We start from the raw sequence: 16,939 nt of genomic DNA, 5'->3' as shown, positions 1-16,939 counted from the left end.
GATTCACTTCACTTGAAATGGCCCTCTTGTTAACTTTAGATACAACTCTGTGGTTAGGTTAGGGAGAATATCAGTGACATGCATTTGCATTCATGTTGTTTGTGAAATATGGACTTCTGGATGAGAACACCATATTGGGACCATCAACTGTCCTCAACCTACACTCCTCCGCTGACCGCTTTGTAGAATATGTTGTGGCTCGCACAAAAATACCTCTGCTTGTCTAAATATAATGCCAAATGATGAGGCAACACGGTGAGTTGTGTTAGGCTTGAAACTTGACTCAGCAGTTACATTGTTGATGTTGTCAAAGACCAATCTTACCACCCACTTTTTAAAATAATTAAACTCCTTGTGAACCATTAATACAACTATAAAGCACAAACCTCACATATAGACAATACTGAATAAAGAGTTTTGACTGTATTTGAATAAAAAACTCTCTATGTACTGTACTCAATATGGATAATGCTAAAATCAGATCACCAATAGTTTCCTATTAATGTGATGATAATCACTTGGAAAAAAACCCTCAGATATTACTGTCATTCTCCAACTCAGGCTTCCATCCTGCTTTTACATATTTTGGACGTCTAAGTTAATATTTGAAGCAACCGGTTTTTTTTTGTATTTTGTTTTTTACAACTTGTGGATAGAGAAATATGTGAAATATAAAGGCTCATTATCTTCATTTTATTCTATTTTAATGCAAATGCAACAGAACAATCTTTTCAGACATCAGCACAGTGGTGTCTTTAATGAATGATGTCGTTTGCAGTAGGTTCATGACCTACTTTTTCATCTGTCATCTCATTTTAACTCTCTGATAACAAAGAGATAGATGCCATCAGTATTATCTTGAAAAGAAATGCTTGAAATTCTCCCTCCACCAATAATGAGAATCTAAGGTTTTTTCCCTTTGCCAATGTGTTTTTATTTTGTGTCCTGGTTGTATCCAAACTTCTCTTGAGAAAAGTGATGTGCAGTATTAAGTGACACCTCATGTTGTCTGCACAGTTTGTGACTGAGGAGTGCAGTCGGTTTGCTCCATTGGGAATAAAAGAGAGAAAACAACCACTCAGCTTCTTTCTTGTAGTTTTCGTAATGTGAGCGGGGGAAATTTGAAGGTTTCACATGAATTTATGTTTCATGTCACTTGTAAGGTCCACTGCATAAAAGCATCAACTAAATGGCCTAGGTTTGCTCTACAAAGTAAATGAGGTGCTATCATACTACTGCATCTACAAGTATAATTAAGTGTTTTTCACAGAGTCATTTGACTTCTAAATACAAAACTACTATTCAAGCTCATTTCTTTTTAACTTACATGGTGCGTAAATGGTTTTCTGAAAGCAACTGATGCATCTGCATGAGTTGCATTCAGAGTACTTGTGTAGAAAACAACACCATGCATTGTTGATTTTTCCTTGACATATTTTAAAAAAAAAGTGTAATTAAGCAACCAAAACACACAGATGAGACCTCAAAATGCACGAAGAGGAACTTTTGAGGCCATCATGAGTTCACTTTGGCAATTAAGTCTATCTTCCATCTGTTAGTTAGTTCCTTTCTGTCACTTTATAAAACCAGTTCTTTTGATTTAAGGAATCTTATTATTATTCCTCATCTTGTACAAACCTTATGTAACCACCTTCTGGCAATGTTTAATGACTCAGAGTCTCAGGATAAGCACAGAGTCTCAGGATAAGCACAACCCTCGACATTTCCATAAATAACTGTCTTTGAGTCATAATTGCCAAACAAACAAGGAAAATGTTGAACTTCTTTCTGTATGTCACGTGAATTCTCAAAGGTGGAACTGTTCTGTGCCTCCAAATTAGATCATTTTTGATGACAGGAGTGCTACAGTTATGCCCTGGGTATAACCACTGTGTTAAGTAGGACATTTTCATGAACATCTAGATTATTGACATGTGTTTAGACATGTGGCCACTGCAGTCACAGCCACATTGTCACGGCATGCCTTCATGTGGCCAAGCATTATCATTATACCAGCCTCAACTGCATTCTCTGTAGCTCTGAATGGCTTTTGGTTTTATATTAAGCATAATAAAGAGATACTGTCTGAACCACCAGTCTTGCTCTATGATCAGTTGGGTAAGCCATTGTCATGTGCTTTTGTTTAATGTGACTTGTTCGAGGGGTTCGGTTTAGCTCATGTATTGTCTCACCATTGGTAAATGCTTGCAGTCCTCACTAATGAACAGTAATCCCTCACACTCATCTTACCTCTGTGTAATTGGCTGATTTATTAGTGGATTGTGGCAGCCAAACTAACTGAGAGCTTAGTTAAAGCTGTGGGCTAATAATTGCTTCAATCCTCTCATAGAGGACTTTCAAACTTCATTCATGTTTACAATGAAATTCTTTTCATTCAAACTGTTCACTCTGCAGATTGTTGAAAGCAGAAAAAAACTCTTGTTGAGTTTCATGACTGTTCTGAAAGCAATTTTATCTTGCCTAGTCGTGTGGAATTAAATATATATCTGTGGTCCTGACCAAACGGAGAAAGGCTTGTGGGTTAGACAGTATAATCTTAAGATTTTGCACTGCAGTAAAATTTAGCTCATTTCCATGAAGGTCACACATTTATTCCTCGACCCACAGCATGCGCGCGCACACACACACACACACACACACACACACACACACACACACACACACACACACACACACACACACACACACACACACACACACATACACATGAGTGTATGATGTTGCAAGTTTTCTTTATTTATGCCGTGCATTGATCATAAAGTCCAATCTGAACAGATATTTTAACAGGGAAGTGAATAGTTCCAGAGCAAACAGAGATATGGGACAGGAGAACTAGTATAAAAAATGAAGAGAGATTAATCAAAATTAAATCAAAATATAAAAAACTTCCCTAATGTTGCAAGAATAATTTTCTTGGATTATGTTTTAGGTAAAAAAATGATGTTAGTCACTGTTACTGAAGTTACTGGACTGTTGCACCGCCATGGTACTTCATTTATTTTAAGGCTGTAGTCAGACAAGGCGTTTACTTGGTACTTGTCAAAAACTCAAACAATACTCAAAAAAAGTGCATTAATAAGGTTTTGTACATCATTACAGGAGTTTGAATGTTGTTTTAAGGATTGTTTCAACATTTGCTAACAGATTTCTATTGGCTGTTTTGCTCCTTTGGGATGGTCTTTCCACTTTTGCGCTTATGATTTCAAAAATATTGTTCTGGCATCAATGGCATTTTGTGATCTGTGTATATATCTTTAGAAAGATCCCTCCCTTAAGTTTTTCTTCTTTCACTCCAGAAGGCTGATAATTAGCTGGTGTTAGAAATTCATTATGACCTCATTGGAATCCAAAGAGAAAGCCTGTCATTGACAGATTCTCACCCAGGTTAAGCCACAGACACTCTGTTTATTCTTATCTCCCTGGCTGGACTTTAATGAGATGGCGGAGAGCAGCAGACATTTTGCTTACTCTCATTGCTTAGAAGATCTTAAGCACTCTCATAACTGCTAATTTATCCTTGCAAACACAGCAAACATCCAAATTGCTGTCGATTTGAAACACTAGGAAAAAAGATGCCGTTAATATCTCTTGGGAGATAGAAGCTTGTGAAAGTAAGATGGCATTTACTCTTTAAAAAAAATGTATATGGATCAACGATCTAAGTAAGGAAAATGCCAGAAATAGCTCCCAAAACTGGGGTTAATTATAGATAGTGTATTCTGACCGAAATAAATTTTACTTTTACTGTAACCTGTCCCATAACTAGGAGGTATTGCACAGACATTTGAATTGATGTTTTCGTAAAGCATATGTTTGTGTAATTAATTGTGTATAATTTGATATTTTAAGCCAGGTTAATTAAGAGAAAATCAAACCACTTTCAGTCGCTATCGGAAGTAGTTTGTGAATCCCTAGAAGTCAAGGTGATTTTTTTCACTGCACCAAGGAAGTTATCACATAGATTTAACCAGTGAGGATCCATGGTGACACCGGTGTCACGCGCTTTGAATGTCCCTGTCTCTTCGCTATAAAGCTTTATGTCTGATTTTAACTCGTTAAGTCCCTAATCGATGTATACTCAACATCCTGGTATCATGACCATGTGGCAGTCATGTGTTTGTGACAGAAAATGATCTCTCCATATTAGTAATAAAATAATAAAAACAGTAAACAGTAAAACAAAGAAAACGTCAGAAATGTGTTCTATATGGTCCACTTGGTCTGTGGTACCCACCTAATTTTCCTGTAAGGATAAATGGGTGTGGGTTCTCTAGGGTTGAAAAAATTAAAAATAACAATGTAATGAACTTTTACACAACAAAGTTGGCAACAGTAGATGTTATTTGAGGCTGACAGCGAAGTGACCAGCTGACCCTGACAATCAATATAAATTTCCAGATTATAGCATTGGAAGCAGACAGCTTCAACTATCCCATTAGTATTTTATTGAAGTTCAAAGATGACAAACTCTTAGGGAATCATCAATGAATCTAAGCAGTTGTCAGTTGGTTCAGATTCATAAAAGCAAAACGATAAGATCACAGACATAATAATGGTTAAAACTGTGAAATCAAAGTGAATTTTCTGCATGTTTTCTGCATAACCTATAATCTTTTTTGTATTCCTCACATGCACAACATCGCAAACTCTGAATTGCTGGACTGAACTGGATCTAAACTTTCAACATGCTCTGAACTGATGTCAGCAATGTGTTTCAAATACATTTTGACATGGTGGAAAAAAAAGGAAAAGTTGTGAAATATTTAAAAAAAAGAGCACAAATAAACTACTTTCTTGGTAACATTGCCATTGTGTAAATGCAAAGCACAATGGGGATTTTTCTTGTCTGCTAAAACTGGAAGCGAGAAGAGGAGGACAGTGTGACGTTTTTACAATGAATTAAATGTATGGTCTGACAAGATTATTTATCTGTTACGTCACAGTATCAAGCAAATTCTAATTCTTGTGGGGTTAAAAATGTTCTAATTTTATTCACATCAGGTTATTCACATTGCCAGTTCTGAATTTATGTCTACTTGGCTTTCCGTTGACATTGTGTGTAATCATGCCCGGCAAACCCCCCCCCCCCAATAAACAAAAAACAAGTATTGGGGTTAGTGCACGGCCTTTTATGGCACAGCCTTTCATACCATGCCTCTTTTGCTTACGAAATGTTGATTCACTCTTTAAAGTTACACAGTAGAACATCATTAACCTACTATTGATTTCTTGATTGCAAACAAATAAATTGATCAGGGTTTTGTTATAGTGCTGTTGCAAAGGCCCTCTGTATAAAATAAAAAATAAAATATTCATGAAAGGATTTCTTTTCTGAACCGTCAGTGTCCATTAATATAAGATCTGTCTGTTGGTGTTGTTATCTATCAAGAGACTTGACTGACATGTCAAGTTCAAAAATTTCCAGTTGTTTTTAACCCTGGTCTTAACCTCCACCCTTCATAAGATATTTTTCATTTGTGTTTCAGCAGAATCCTTTGTGTTCAGATCTCTCTTTTGATTGATCTACTGTGTGTTTTCCTCTACACTCACTGTATGTATCTGTGCTCACATCTTCAGTGAACTCCACTTGTCAATCTACTCCCTGCATTTTCAAACCAGCCTACCCCGCTCTCCATCAAGACTGAGCCTATAGCACAGGGGTATTCAATTAAAAGTCACTGAGGTCCGGTTATAACAATTTCCTCTCAGTAAAAGGTCCGAACCCAAGTCTAGTTTGTGTCTTATAGCCGGTCTCTATGTCCACATTATCATATATTATCAATTTTCAATGCAGGATATGTTAAGTGAGTGCACAGCTAGCTCTTTTACCTCACCATAAATAAAAGTAGACCCAGGCAAATACATTTTAACCCTTTATGTTAGATTGAAGAACACACAAAACTCAGAATTCAAAATAAAGTGCAAAAAGAGCTGAATAATATTTTTTTTTCATAAATTAAAGAAATCCCAGCCTAAAGAACTGAAGGCCTACACTTCAAGTAAAAAAAAACATTAACATGTTCAGAGAGCATACATAAAAACTGGCTCTTTCAGGGGAAAAATGCAAACAGTACTTTCTTCATGAGAGAAAGGGGCGTGCGGCCTGCCTCTAATTTACTTGTACACAAGTACAGGTAACTTTATACACAAGGTGTGCCTGTGCACAAGGCGTGCACAGGCACACCTTGTGCACAGCTATGCTGTCTCCCTTCCTCTGTGCTCCTCTAGCGGTAAACTCACAGCGGTAGCGGTAGCTAGCTGTCTCACTTCCAGGTGCACTGACAGAGCAGGGTAAAGAAACAATCTGATTGGCTGAACTGAGTGGCACTATTACCATATTAACTGGAGGAGCAACGCCCGCCGTCTGTAGCCGCGAGAGTCAGTAAAAATGCACTGAGAAAATCTACTCTAGTGAATTTATCATGGATCGGTCAGGGGTCTGGATTCGGACCGCGGTCCACCATTTGGTGACCCCTGCTATAGCACCTCAGACCTTCTCAGCCATCGGTCACTCTTCACCAGCTACCTTATCCATATACATCACAAGTATAAACTCTTTGAGCTGTCTCCTGTGTCAGGGTGTCTCTTTTGAGTCCAGGTATTTCAAGCACCAGTTAACACAAGAATAGGGCAATTTCAACAGTTAGTGAAACACAAATGTACAGTCATTTCTTGTAATCATAACATAAAACTTTCTTACAGACCACACAAGTCTATGAGACAACAGAGAGAGAGAGACAGAAAAAGAGTGAGAAAGAGAGAGAGAGATGGAGAAAGAGAGACAGATGGAGAAAGAGAGAGAGATGGAGGATTGGTAATGACCATGTTGCACCATCTCTTAAACTTGGGAAATTCTCTGATCTAGGCTTTTAGCTTACACTTTTATTGTAGTACGAAACAGCAGGGGAAACAGAAATAACCTATGGCAGAAAGGCTGCAAGCTTTTAAAACCCAAACAAGTCAACTCAGAGCAGCGGGAACCCCATTAAGGGGGTAAGGAGTTGGAATCAATTACAATACAAACAGGCCAAAATGCTCTCTGGTGCTGTTTGCTGCACACAATGAGAACCCTTTGGCAATAGTGAGTGCCCACCCTAATGTGATCTGTGTCTGACTTTTTATTTTCTTTCTCTCTCTCCAATCAAGAGACACAGACAAGGACCATGACAGCCTTTTTTTTCCCTTCCATTTATACTACTGCTACTGCTATGAGGTTATATTGGTCATTTTCCCCCCTTTTTATAGGTAAGTATCCAAGACGTAAATGTTGGGCGGCAGTAATAAAGTAGTAGTCTTTCCTGAACGACAGGAGCTGCGTCCAGGCCTTCACGAATACCACTGTGGGCATGATGACTACGACTACTACTACTACTACTACTACTACTACTACTACTACTACTACTACTACTACTACTAATAATAATAATAATGATAACAATAACAGAAATGTTTTGATTGACATTCTCTGTTGATTTTGTTTTGTCAGTCATCAGATTTAATCCCATAGAGAGTAAATGGGCACAAAAACAAACCTGAAAGCAGAAAATTTTGGTCCACTGACCAGTTGTCATAAACAGTCAGAGATGTATTTATTTGGGAAAAATAAATACATAAAAATACCTGAAGTGCAGGTACTTTTATCACACAAGCCTATCTTTGATGTCACCACACACCAGAGTAACAGTATTGAATCATGAGATTTTTCTGTTACTGCATCCTTGTTTTGTCACATACATACTCATGCAAAAGCAGGCATGAACTCACACTCCAGGGTCCCATAACTTCCTCTTACTCTCTTTCATACCAGCCTGACAGGAAGAGATTGGCGTCATCTCTTTTTTTCTTCACCTCTTTCTTTCCCTGTTCCTTTTCTCACCCCTTCCTCCGTCTGTATTTATACCCTATGTCTTATTTATCCATTCCTCTCAGATAAGGTCTCAGGAGATGAGAGACATCTGCTGCATGTACTTTGAAGATGCAACTCGTTGCTCAATTACGTGCAGGGCCAAGGTCTCGTTTGCATTCAGTAGTGTGGAGAGTACACCGGTAACAGGTGGTGGGAGAGAACATGCATGGCAGGTCGTTTGATAAATAAAATATATTATGGTAATGTCATACAAGCGAGGGTGAGATGTGACCATTGTTAAATTAGTTTCCAAAGCATTCGCATTCAGGGAAAGGTTTGAGATTTGACATTGTAGATACAAAAACATTTTTGAAAATAACTGGAAAGCGTACCTACTGTATATACTTGTATTTTATTTTTCTCTTTATTCTACTCTTTAAATTATTGCACTGTAAGGAATTGCCCCAAATCTCATTATAAAATGTATAGTGACAATAAAGGCTTTCTATTGTAAACACACATTCACTTACACATTCACTTTACTGGCACGAGCACACACACTAAATGAGGCCCTCTACCATCAAGTTGGATAGGCACTCTACCATCAAGCCAAGTGCAGAATGTGCATTCCATGAGAAAAGAGAGGGCTGATGGTGGGGGGGTGGATTACATTAACTTCTTCAAATCTGCTACACATGCAGGAATGTAGTCAATACCAAGACACACATTTGCACTCAAGAAAGTAAACAAACACATGTAGCACAGTAAAACATTTCACTTCTTTAAACACACGCACACACGCACACGCGCGTGCACTCACACACACACACACACACACACACACACACACACACACACACACACACACACACACACACACACACACACACACACGTACGCACAACCAGCAAGCAATCTATTAGGTGACCTGGAGTCAAAAGTCATTACACTGGGGGGCATTTCATATTCAAAATGAGAGCCTTGTAATTCATCATGCATTGGATTTCATGTCAGAATTATTATTGTCTTTTTTTTTTTCATGTCTCACAGACCTGAAAAGGCTTTCATTGGTTTATTAAATTTGAAATGGTTTCACATTAAAAATTCATCACAAATATAATACTGATTATGTCTTACAAGCAATTGAGATTTGTCACAAAATAATAGTGGATGACAACCAGTGCATTACAAGAAATATGACACACATAACATATACTGTAGTCAGTTTAAAAGCAAACATACTTTTTTTTATAGGCTGAAAAAACTAGTAAACTTTTATGTGTATTTGTCATACAGCTACTTATACTTAACCCCAGATACATTAGATACATTCACATAAAATGTATTTTTATTCCAGTCACTATAATAGATCTTTAAATATTTTTTTTCTCTCCTTACAAAACTTTACCTGCAGAATCTTTGTTCCAAGACTTCAGGGTGAGTTGGACAGTTTGACTTGTCAATCATAGCTCTAATGAGAAGAGCGTGGTATGGCTGAAATGAGGTTAATACATGACAAACAAACATGAGAGAGGAGGCCCTCTGTTCTTCCACAATACCTGGCTGCTATGGGGAATCAGGCCCAGATGTGTTATAGGTAACTCCTAGTGGAAGTAGTGACTCAGGGGGTCATGCTGGGGTGGCTTTGTGGAATCCTCATAGCTCACAGCTGGGTTTGCCATCCACAAAAGTCACCTTTGACCTTGTGACCCTCACTACACATTTACTAGGAATGTTTGCTCCACTTTTCATTTCCTGTCGCTTCAGTTTTCACTTACAGCATCATGAGTCTCTTTATGCTTCCCTGCTCTTATTTAAAAAGGATTTTCATAGCTATCAAGTAAGATTCTGCAGCTTAAATATTAATTATGGATGGATTTGAGACATACAGCAAATCAATAGTGTCTGTTGAGAAATGCACTGAACTTGTGCAAATCATTATTCAATAGGCAGCAACAAATCCTCAGTAACTATATTTTTATGTTACATACATTAACCATTGTGACCCATTTTGCTTTTCAACTGAATGCATGGTTACACGTGGTTCCATATTGCACCGGTTGAAGAAACACTTCGATGCGTTATTTAAAATGAAGTCTTAGACATGATCTTGTAAACATTTAGCCTTGGTAACTCTTCTATGGTACCAAAGAAGAGTTACTTTTCACACATCAAAAGCATGTCTCTCTTCTTTTTTTTTAAATTAAAGAATCTAATTTCAAACCCAATAACTATTTCCATTTGACAAATTTCATCTGTGTAATCAAAACACGGTTTTTGATTACACAGATGAAAGCGCTGCAGAGTTCAGACTGACTCGGTGTTCATTTAATGTAATCCTTTTAGTTAACAGAACAGAAACGTCACAAATTTTAAAAAGGTTGTTTTGGGAATAATGTTGAAAGGTCCCATTATGTCTCTTTACTTAGTCTCCACCTGCTTGTAAGGAACTACTTTACAGACCTGACTTGAATCCAAGATGTTTTTATAAATCCCAATACTGAGTTAAATCTATACTTGAACCGGCAGTGAAATTAAACACATGGTTAAAGATCACATCGGCTGAATACAGTTAGTCATCTTAAAGCTATTTTAAAAAAAAAACCCTTTTTCTTCCTCATTACGACTACCCTCTTTGAGGGGAATGAAAAGACTGGGATTTAGACTGTCATATATGACGGATGAAATCTGAGTTATAGATGAGGTGAGATGTGATGTTGCTCAGTCACTTTTCTTTTTGTCTCAAGGCCAAATGAAGATGAAAGAGAGAAGTTTAAATCTTTGTCTCTGTGTTTCCTCTTTTCTTAGGCTGGGCCTTACTCTCAGATGCAAGGGACAAATCCATTAGCTCTGCTGTATTTCAGTCACTACAGACATCCCCTTAGCTAGTGCCACTCTAGAAGCATGTGAGGGAGACAGTAATGGATAAACAGAGAGGCACTGAGACTAAAAAGGTGGAATGAGCTAAGGAAAATAAAGACGCACAATTTTGCGTAAGTTGAGCTGAAACTAAATGTCTGATATTTGCGACTTTAGACTAAGTCCTGTACAAAGTTCCTTCCATAAAAATGCAAATCAGTGATGCTTGATTTGATCAGTTATTCTTGTAAAGATGGCAGTCACTGCAATGTCAATCAAGCAACAACAACAACAAAAAAATTAAATGTCACACTGAATCCATGACTAAAGAATTTAGGTGTGGATAATCAACTACAATGGAAAGTAATTGCTTTTTTGTAATTATTATTTTTTTGAATGTTATTTGAAGTATACTGTATTTTTCAAATCCAGTTTCATTTGAGACTTTGATGAAAAATTGAGAGAAAAACAAGATATTGCCAAATCATTGTCAGAGATCTGGATGAAATTTACATTGTTTTTCGACTTTGCTTCTGTATGAATTTTGGACAAAACAATGCTGGACTAATCTAATGCAACACAACACATCAAAATGGTCTGAAAAGTTATTTCATACACTGCATAATGTATTATGTCAAGTTGTGTTTATTCTAAAATGTCATGTTTTATTGTAGCTAAGTCAATTAAAAAAACAACAACAACACTGCATGTCAATAGATTCCACATGTGTACTTTGCATTTAAATACCTTGTAGTACCACTTTCAACTGCCTGAGATCCACACTGTTTTGGGGTGAACCCTGGTGTAGATTATGAGGTTGATTTTTTATTCATTGGTACCAATGTAGCTATTCTGACTATAACTTGATTTTTTTCAACCTTAATGTAAAGAAAGGAAATAAATGTACTCTATTTTTGCCCCTATGTTTGCTAGCTGCTTATCCACCTTGCAGGTCACGTGGCTATCCCCGCTGGCTACAGGTGAAAGGCGGGATACACACTGGATAAGACACCAGCTCATTGCAGGGCCAAACTAATTAGCTTGTGATGTTTTAATATGAACAAATTTAAGATCACTCTTGTTATTATTTTCTAATTTCCTAAATAATATTATTGTATTTGATCCTATACCTTAGCACAAATATGGGTAAATAATGTTGAGGATAAATTTAGCCCTTTTAATGATGTCCTGATCAAACCTGTGACTTAATCCCACAGCCACAGGAAGAGTATAAAAATGTGTTCAAAATTCAGAAAAGTTTCACTTGATAGCTCTATGAAGTTTACAGAAGATTGTAACTGATTCCCAGGTGAAACACTTTGCTATCATAAAATGTATGAAGGCAGTCTTGTAAATCCACAGGTTAATGAAAGAGACTATAACAATGCTCTTCACTATGGAGGGGGGATTTTTCCAGTCAGCATTTAATTTGTTTTTCTTCAACATGACATCAATGTGAACTTCTCTATGCAAGTAAAGCCAGGGCATTTTATTCAAATATAAAATAAACCTAACCTTTAGTCCTTGTACCACCCTGGAAGACACTGAACCAGGTCACTTCAGTTTGTTGTGGCAGTTTGCTAACATTATTAATGGACGAGACATACCACGACAAAGGGAAAATACAGGAAATATTGCTGACATCAGCAGGAAATTCTCACAATTGCAGTTCATCTTCTCCCCTCACTTGACAACCCTGACAGAATAAGGAAGTTGGTGATAGGGACTTGTTGAGGTTTGAATGCATAACTCTGTGCAGGAGCTACAAGAATAAGATAACAGTCAGGACTTGGATTTGGAACCGCTTGGGTCTTTATAATATACATAATAATTAGGATAAGAAAATAATTCTTGAATAACTTTTAATTTGTCATATTTTTTTCCCTGACCCATGTTCATCACAATTACAATGGTGCATGCATTGCAAAGTCTAGTATGTCCAGTCCAGAAAAAGACTCTTCACCCTTATTATTACTGGATTTCCATTGCTTTTAGGTTTAAAAAGCATGAAACAACATTCAAACAAGAGTAACTTAATGATGATAGTCCACTGCTTCATTATCCTTTTTTCTAAGGGTAAGAGTTTAGACATAGGTTGTGGACATAAGTTTATTTTTTACCCAGTCAGTTTGAAAGACTTGTTTTTATTTATCTCTTTCCTAAATCATATCAAGCTGACCTGAAAGAGACCTCTCAGTTTAGAATTTATAAATCTACTGCTTAAATAATTGAAACAGAAGAAAGTAATTTGTTGTCATCTTGTACTGCTGGTAATGGAGAGTTCCAGACATCTCATGATGGTGGGAATGATTTCTCTATTCTGTAGTTCATTTTAATTCATTGTGCATACACACCATTGGCAGCCCGGGCAGCTAGAGTAGAGTAAGTTCCTTTTCTGTCATCGGTTTAATGGAAGCGGTCCGATGGAGTTACCAGAGTCACCGCAGTAGGAAGAAATTAAATTACCATTGAATCATTCTCACTGCAATTCTAAGTGAACACTTAAACAGACTTATAACATGAAAAAATGGCTAGATTTTTATACACACACACGCACACGCACGCACACGCACGCACACGCACACACACACACACACACACACACACACACACACACACACACACACACACACACACACACACACACACACACACACACACAATTATTTTGGAAAATTGTTTTGGAGCATCTCCTACACTGAATCAATTCTTTTCTTTTTTTTCTTATTTTTCGTCCGAAGACTAGAAGAGACAATGTCTGTGCTGGAGCAAGAGAATTATTTTCTCTCAATGAATTATTTCATTCTCTCTCACTCTCACTGTCTGATTCAAAAACTGTTTCCACTGAGTTCCTTGACACAGACAAACCCATATTTTATCTAGAGGTGCTGTATCTGCCAACATTGTCCTGCGCATTACCCTCACTCATCTATCCACAATCTTGTACTGGATTTGCATTGTTGGATGTACTGTTGCTGCAGAAACATGTCAGCTCTCTATCCTGTCATAGATTAGTTTTTGTAGGTTCTGCTTTGCAAAACTGCATGTTATCTCTGTTGCCATAACTCTGGTGTCCGGTGTTTTCTTTTGAGACAGCAGTTCTAATAATGTGTGTCGAGTAATCACAGTACAACCATTGCAGTGATTGATACTTCCCGCAAAGCCTTCTGGGATGCCATGTTTTTACAGGAGGAAAAGGGTGAACAGTTTTGTTCCTCCAAATGAAAAACAAATGGTGGTGAATGGAAAATTGTAGAGCCATGGAAAGGGATCACTATTTTTTGTGGTTTCATGTCAACCACAAGGTTGCATACCACCATGGAATGGACGTTTGTTTCAACAGCAGCACATTATGGCAATATTACTAGTAAAGAAAATTTACTAGTAAAAGTGGCATACTGGTACTACACTGCCAAACTACCTTCAAGATTTATTCAGACTTTTCTCAAAGGAACATTTTTCAACTTAAGAGAAAACTAAAAAAAATTAATGTGATGCTAAAAGGATTCTATAACAGATATTTAAAAAATTTGTGACATCAAAAATTCCCTTATAAAACATTGTGTGATTTTGGTTGAAACCTGACCACAACACCATGTCTTACTGTGGCCTTTTTTTATTGTACCCCAGAGACATCTGACCAATCACCTCGTTAAACCCTGTGTCTCCTTAACTGATTGGTCTGAAGAGAGACACACAGTGAGAAAGAGAGCAAGCGAGAGAGAGACAATATAAAAGAATCAGACAAAAACAGGAGCAGATGGCAGGTGAGGGGGAAAGAGAATGTTGTGTTGTATATTGAGTAATCTATGGACTATTTTTCTAAGTATCCAAAACAATGTTCAATCACTACCAGATGGCTGAGGGAAAATTTTGTGAAGGAACCCAATTACCTCTTAGCATTTTCTCTTAATTATAAGCTGTTTTGCCTTTAATACCACAAAGACAGGGTTCCTTTATAACATATTCTAAAGTGGAAGTATAAGAGCAGTTAAGAATGCCATCAGGTATTTTCATAACAGCAAAATGATTGGTTGAAAGAAATAGCAGAACATAGCACACATAGGCTTGCGGTCTTTTTAACATCTGAGCAATAATGTGCTTTGAATAATAATGTCTCCATCAATGCGTTAACACCATTGTTATGCAGCTTAATGTGCTGTCATTTTCATGCAATGCATAATTTCAATTCTAAAGTGTCCCATTGGGTAAAATAAAATGTTCTCAACCTCCATCATAGCTTCTTTGTCTTCTTAATATGCAAAATAATGAAGGTGTGTTTTTATCACAGTGATTATTTTTAAAGTGATCGAGCTTTGACAGTATGAACAAGTGTCTTCCACTGGTGAATGCTTTTATACCTGGACAGCTGAGGTCACAGATTGCATGACACAATCACTGCACTCAGAAGGATGAAGATGTAAGTCAGAAACGACTAGAGGATCTTTTGAGCATCATCAGTGATCTTGTAAGCAAAGTACTTACTTGATAGATTGACAATTAGAAAAGAAATAGTTTCAACAATTGTGCTAAATTGTTGACAGAGACCTGCAGCAGAAGTGCCGAATCCCCTCATTAACAACACCGAAAACAACACTGAAGGAAAACATATGAGACGCTTTTGTGCAGTCTCTGGTGTGCTCTATTAAGTTAGTTAGATTTTTTTAAAACAGACTAATTTATTCAAATATACAGATCAAACATGTGTTTAACTTTTTAGTGTGCCCACGTGTATGTCTCGTCACAACAACTGCTATGTGGCGCAGCAATTTCTAAATGTCTTGATCTTGGCGGGATCAAGACATTAAGTCAATTACCCCAAATAATCTTAAGAATGTGACAGAGATGGAGATTGTTATGCTTGAGTCAAAAACCCCCCACTCCTTTCCATTACCATTTACACACATTTGTGTTAATGAGTACAGGCTGCCACATTTTTGGCCATTTTAACACAATAGATTTGCAATGCAGAAGATTCAAATCATGCCATGCATTATGTGCTGGCAAGATGTGTACAGCTCATCTTTTGCTCTCCTCTGGTATTATCAATTGCAGACAAAGTGAATGGGTAAAGGCCGATTTTAAGAATGACTTTGTTACAGATGGAGAGGATCATATCTTCAAAGAGTCAGAAATGCAGTTTGATTCAGGCTGCCATTTTACGAGAACAGCGTGTTTTAAATCATCTTTGAAGGAGCAAGAGCAAAGGAATCTAGCACTGTGAAAATGCACATAAAAATGGATGGTACATATTACCCATACTGTTGAGAAACATGTCATGGGTCTTGCTCCTCAGTTGGTACAATGGTCCTACATGTTACACTTGTTTCTTTCCCACTATGCCATATTTTGTCTCAATCTACCTTAAGATCCTGGGAAGATATTTGTCTGAGACAAGGTAACCTGAGCAGCTGATGACTGATTAGCTGGGTAATTCTATTGACTTCTCATGTTAAACTCCTTAACATCCTTTAGATCCACACATGTTTAAGCTAAAATCTGCATGAAAATAAACCAAAAATATACTGATAGGCAGACATCTTGAACACAGACCATGTGGCAACAATGGCCTATGAAGCGACAGATTGATCACAGCTTCCAGCGATCAGGACTGTATATCCTGATCCTCCGGACATCAGCTATTTTAAACATGTTTTATGAGCTCTGCGTGTGAATAACTACAAAAGCACAGTTGATATCTGACATTCATAAAATATTGGTAGCACTGCTTTTTGAGTTACATTATTGAACTGAGAGACAAACATTTGTCAGCAAGTTGAAACTTGATTTACACCATCCCAAATTATTTAAAAAATAAAAGATCACACTTAAAGACATTTATGAAATAAAAGTAATTCTGTGACCTGTAGCCTTCCTATCTCAACTAAATTATCTTGGCTTCTGAAAAACACGCCCCTAGTTTCCTCAGCTGTTTCTGGCCGTCCGATAAACTGATCTGGTAGGGTCATTGCTCCCTCTCCTATACTCTCTGACCTTTGCCCTCTCAGTGTAGTCTCTGAAAATTTTGATGAACTGATGGCTCCGAAGCAGATGATGTTTCAATATAGCTTGTGATAACAACAATTCGGAGGCATCCTCTTCCACAATTAAGACATGTTTTTTTAAAGCATACAAATGTTGGTGGTAAAGGAGGTAACCATTTGTCAAAGAAATGTAAGATCTGTTATCCCCACAAAGCTGCTTTTCATTTCC

The sequence above is a fragment of the Antennarius striatus genome, chromosome 7 (genome assembly GCF_040054535.1).
Source record: "Antennarius striatus isolate MH-2024 chromosome 7, ASM4005453v1, whole genome shotgun sequence".
NCBI classification, from domain to species: domain Eukaryota; kingdom Metazoa; phylum Chordata; class Actinopteri; order Lophiiformes; family Antennariidae; genus Antennarius; species Antennarius striatus.
This window is presented reverse-complemented; position numbering follows the sequence as displayed.